Genomic DNA, 6,000 nt, shown 5'->3' with positions numbered 1-6,000 from the left:
CCTGCTATAATCATCAATTCTCTGCAAATTAGGAAAGGGCCTTGGTAATAGTACATCAACTACAAATAAATGTTTCATCGCTGCCAAGAGTTCTATACAAATAATACATAAAATGGGACATGGGGCAACCTTGCCTTGTACAATTGGCTACAGCAAAATGAGGGGAAGAAGCATGCAGGCATTTAACATGTGCTAAAGGCCAATAATACAGAGATTTTATTGCATCAACCTAACTTGGCTAACACCTTTCAGAAGACTACTATATTGTATTAACTTTCGGAATATAGACTAAGAACAAGTGCCCGATCCCATGTCTTATTCAAAACATTTGTAAAGTAAATAGCCAGCTGTGGTATCTTCAGCTTGCCATAAGTCGACATGATTTTTATTGATAAGTATAGCTCCAGTTCAGCTCTTTATGTTAGTTTAAATTTTTGAAGTTTGAAATCAGAAGGGTTATTGGGCAAAACTTTCAGCAATGTAGAGGAATCTCTTCCCGGTTTTGGTATAACTGTGATGAAAGCTTGACAAACCCATGTTACATTAGAGGGGGAAGTAAATTTAAAATGTGAGGACAGATTTATAGTTGGGATAGGGCATGTCCTAGATCATCTTTAAAGTTCAGTGTACAACTAAAGCTATCAAGTATTTGTGTGCTAGATGAAAAAACAGCCAGTATTTAACTTATGTGCAAAATAAAAAACTAATTTGTACCCATAGCATTGTAGCATGGTTTGTCCCGGAGAACATTTACTTTTTTTGCCTTACTTTCCTTAATGACTCAGGCCCGATGTGTCTAGTATGCGTGCCTTAATGACTCATGCCCATTGAGTTTTCCTGTATCTATGCCCCCAGGAGCCTGGTTCTTACACAATAAAGGTAATGTACAAAACTGCAAACAATCGGGCCCACAGTGCAAATTCACTTTTGGTGATGTCAAGCACCTATTTTTGAGCAAATTCACCTGTTAGTATGGGGGAGCGAATGAATTTATGGAGATGTTGGCATCTGCAGTGGTGCAAAAAACCAGATTGTAGTGTAGTTGCTGATGCTAGGCCACGTTTGTTCCAAATGAAAATCATGATTTTTGTTTTGTTTGGAAATACTCTTTAATTGTCTACATGCTGCAAACAATATAAATGCAGTGTTTATTGAGCCTATTGGTGCTTAGCATCATTCATAAAGGACATCAGCATTCATTTTGCATGAGCTGGCTGCTTACACAGCCAGTTATGTATAGGCAAAGAGTGTAAGTGCTGAATTCCTAAGAGTGCAGATAGCCAAGCAAAGTGCCCATGTGCCTCTAGGTTTAGATTGTGAGCTCATATGGGTAAGGATCTATGTTATATACTTATTGTGCAATGTATTCTTATTTTTTGTGATTTGTTCATATTGCAATTTCCCTTATTGTGTTTTGGAATATGTTAATACTTATAAATACTAAATAATGATGTTAATAAAAATGATCTATAATTAGACTTCAACAAAGTACATTACTTGCCTTAATATAGCCTATAAATATTTAACATTATAAATTGTAGTAACGCAAAAAACACCAGACTGGCAACATTTTGGGTAAGGCAAATTAAAGTACTTCTTACGTTGGAGGCATCAAAACTGCATTTTCTTGAAATTCAAATGTGAACTTTCAACTCGTAGTGTGTTGTGTATCTAGTAAAATAGTTGTTATTTGATTAAATGCACTACGAACAATATAGCCCCAAAATGTAAATGACATAAACTCGATCCCTGCTTGACTAAAACTTTATCACATAAAAGCACTAAATTGCTTAGCTGTAGATTGCAAACTACATGTATGTCAGTGATTTAATAAATATCCAAAGTCTAGTGCTCACTCTTTAAAGCCTAACTTAAGGGTTAAGTTCTCCTTAACTGCATTACAAACTATTGTCAATGTAAAAAAATAGTTAAAATGGCAATAAGTATGTGTGTGTTTCTGAACTCCCACTTCTCTTGGGACTATGTGTTACAGAACCACCTTTCACATCCGATCAGCAGCAGCCTGTGTGAAGCTTTCTCAGCTGCTAAATATTTTATGAAGATTCTACCGCCTCCTCCCTCAGAGGGCTGGTGTGCTCCGGTAGGCAGAGGCAGATGGAGTCAGCCAAGCCCTAAAAAAAGGGTCATGTAAAACTTATTAGAAATATACAGAATACTATACAAATTGAACCAAACTACTGCCTTTGTGGCATACACCATCTAACTAGTCACCTAAGTTTCATCATCATCATTAATTGTATGGCACCACAGATTCACTCGGCCATGACATGACATAATTGACATACAAGAAATAGAAAGCATAATAACAGGTACTTGGGAACAGTTGAGCAGAATAATAAATGCACGGAAGAAATTGAAAAAACAAAGTGCAGGCATACAGAAACATTCTGCAATTCTGCAGACATGACAAAGGACAGCATCAGACATGATAAGGGACGTACAAGTTAGACGAATGGGGGACAAACGTAAGACAGAAGGTAGACAGGACCCTGCCCATGAGAGATAACATTCTAGAGGGGGTGTGAAGAGAGACAGTAGGATTAAGTGGAAAGGTTACGTTTGGACTATTGACCTGGTGATGCGGCAGACATAGAGGGTGATGAGTGAAGTAGAGGGGCATAGCGGTGGAGCAGTTCGGTGGAGCAGTTCGCTAAAGTAATAAGTACACAGTCATTATAGTATAGTGGAAGATGGTTCTGAAGCAGTCCAGGAAGAGTGAAGGAAGGTTGGAAGGTAGAGCACTCATGTAGTGTAGACCTAAGAGTTATGTGGAGTACTGGAGCATGATGTCAGGGAAGGCTTCAGGAGAGATATTGGACCAGAGGAATATGAGAGAAGTGTTGCAGGCATGGTCTAGTACAGTTGGATCAGGAGAACTCAATGATGGTGGATCTGCTGGCTTGATGTAGGTGGCTATACCCAGTCAGACCGCAAGCAGTCAGGGTGCCAGCATTATCAGAGGATACTGGTTCTGAGAAAGGGTAAAAATAATTTAGAACTGAGCAGTCCATCAACAGTGGGCAGGCTATTGTTTGTGGCAGAAGACTGCTGGTGAGTGGGCGGCCGGACAGATCAGCACTGCAGGGCACTGCAAGCATTGGGCTCATAAGGACATATATAGTATGTTACTAATATATTTTAAAGGTAGGTTAAAAGGTAGGCTTTAGGCAAATTACAGCATGGGCGCCAAAGGCATATAATAACATATGATATAATATACATTTATATAGTAGCTCTTTAAGGCAGGCTTAGGCAATCTAAAGCACTCCAGCTGTAGTGAACTGCTACTCTTGCAAGTTGTGGAACAGCCGAAAAGCTGCAGTTTGCCTACACAATCCATATAAAATATTAATGAGATATTATTTTAAAGCAGTGGCTCTTAATTTTTTTTTAGATGACAGACCATTTTCAGAGCTATGCCTCCCTCCCTTCCCAGACAAATGAACATAAGCCCACCCACACTCTATTTTGCTTACGGTTTAATATCCTACTCAGCATGGAACATTCACAAGTATTAAAAAATATTAAAATAACTAGCCTGGATTTAAAAAAATAACATTTAGAATAACTGCAGACTGTTAATGCAGATTGTTTAATCATGGTGTAGAAAATGTATACGAATATAAGGTGAACACGACCTTTGACTGAATCTATTTATGTTGGCTCTGTGTGGAAATGTTGGGAGCATATGAATGTCTTTGATTGCACGTCACTTGGCAGTAAAGTATGCATTTTTTTTTACAAATTTTCCTGATTAGGTAATTTGGACATATTAGGCTGCATTTTGCCCTTTCACATGAAACTATACTCCTGTTCTAAAATGTCACCACCATTTTCACTATGGGAAATTGTACATTTCTCATGGAAATTAATACGGCACTGGCATTGTTGTGTGGTTAGCAGTAGTATTTAAATTTCTTTGGCAAACATACAGAGGTGTGCCTAGCCATTCTGCTGCTTGAGATGGCAATTGAAATGGCATCCCTCTCATCTCTTATGCAACCTACAATAAACCTCTGTAAATGACTTGTTTGCACTTTATTGGACACATATTGCAATGTTAAAGCATTATTAGATCTACTGATTACATGAAATCCATTCATTTTGAGGACCTCAAAGTTACTGCCTCATTATGGGCAGTGACACAAAAAGACTGTTATGATTAAATTTACTGATTTGTTTTTCTTTGAAGGCCTAAGCTGAGGTTCATCCAGTGCTACTGTACTTAAAAGTTTAAGAAGTGCTGTGGGAGCAAGGATCTCCCAGTCACCCTCTAAAGATGAAAAGCGTATTACATTACTACCTTGCCAGAGCCTCACCCAGGTGCTGAAACTTCAGATCTCAGCAAAAAAAAGGTTTGGACGGTGACAGGTTTTTGGAGCCACTAGGATTATACTCAGGGAAGAGGCCCCATCCCTACATTATATATATATAACACATATATATATATAACAAAACACATGCAGAGAACTCCCATTAAAGGTAAAGTGGGAGTGTCACCTGTGGATCAAGCTAGGACTGTGGGAGGAGTGTCAATTATATAAACCTGTATAGTGTACTTGTGCAAGATGACCGATGCCAGATAGTGGCCGGTAGCTAGGGAGTCGGTACTTGTCTATCTGGTGTTACAGTGTGGAACTCTATGATATCAACTTACTTTACCATACTGACAATAGAAGAACTGTAAAAACAGTAAAAAAGCAAGAAAGTGGTTGTGTGGGCATAACTATAAGGGTGCACGTGTCACTATATATATAACTATATATATGCATTTTTGCAGGAGCTTCAGTGACCAAGACAGCTCAAATTGCTAGAGTCATGAACAAAGAGTGATATCAGCATGGAACTCTGAGGGAAAAATATAATTACCAAACGGCAGCAGTGGGCAGAAGTTCATTAATTTTAAGTGCAAGGTAAAACAGGCAACCAACTGCAGACCACCTGACTGCAAATTTAAATTGGTGGCGTAAGCAGCCAGTTTAATCAAAAATGGTCCAACTAGAACCCCACAAAGCAGGACTGTAAAACATAAACCAGTCATCATAGCTGGCAATGTATGTTTGGAAGTCCAGTACAAAGATCACAGACAATGGACTACCGAATAGTGGAAGATGGTGGTCAGAAGAATAATCCTTCACCAAGTTCTTGTCAAATGGATGGTACATGTGGCACCAACCTAAAGAACTTTTCAGCTATAAGTCCCTGTTTCCAACAGTGAATGGTTCAGATGGTGCCATAATGCTGTGGTATGATTTTGGTGAAGTCATTCACTTAAGATTGCCAATGCCAATCCCTACTTATTAAGGTCAATGCTAATCCTTACTTAATGGCACTGAGTGATCATCTTTACCATCATACTTACAGACTCCAGGATGACAATTCCCCGTCCACAGAGAATGACAGCTAAACCAGCATTTTCCTTCACCATCCACCAAGCCTCAGTTGAGTAACTTTTCTTGCGGCATGATGGTGTCATGATGCTGGTGAGTTTAACTGATGTTCAATGGCTGATAGAACCAATTTCAAACAGACTAAGTACATTGAAGAAACTCAAGAGTATTCAAATATAAACTAGTTGCATAGAGTAGCAGATACTCAACATGCAAACCGGGTAGTAATAAGTGGGTAGCCAGACATATGCCAGGTTGATACCCAAGTGGGTAATCAGATGTAAACCAGGTTGGCACACACAACAGGTAGTCAGACATAAGAAGGGCCAGCACACAAAGCATGTAGTCAGAAATAAGCCAGGTTACACACAGTGGCACGGAATCCGGTTTAGATAACAATAGCAAATCAAACTCAAGCAAAGGCTTATTCAGAAAATTGTAACTGCCTGCAGAAGGAAATGCAGTGCTTATATTAACAACTTGCTTTATACAAGTTTATTTTGTTTCTTTCTACTATTAAATAATTTTGCACATAATAGGACTCATGCATAGTTGGTCACATTTTACATAAAAAACATAAAATGCATAA

General features: G+C 38.6%; 1 protein-coding gene across 1 annotated transcript in view; it reads left to right on the top strand.

Moving 5' to 3' along the window:
• Positions 1-489: 489 nt before the first annotated feature.
• SCAMP5 (secretory carrier membrane protein 5) overlaps positions 490-6,000 on the top strand; it is a 128,460-nt gene continuing 122,949 nt past the window's right edge. Inside the window, exon 1 of the mRNA XM_075208189.1 lies at positions 490-499. The gene's annotated coding sequence lies outside the window, so the exon portion shown is untranslated. The remainder of the gene's footprint in view (positions 500-6,000) is intronic.

The sequence above is a fragment of the Mixophyes fleayi genome, chromosome 4 (genome assembly GCF_038048845.1).
Source record: "Mixophyes fleayi isolate aMixFle1 chromosome 4, aMixFle1.hap1, whole genome shotgun sequence".
Classification (NCBI taxonomy): Eukaryota; Metazoa; Chordata; class Amphibia; order Anura; family Limnodynastidae; genus Mixophyes; species Mixophyes fleayi.
Note: the sequence above shows the minus strand (reverse complement) of the source record. Positions and strands in the feature narration are given on the sequence as shown.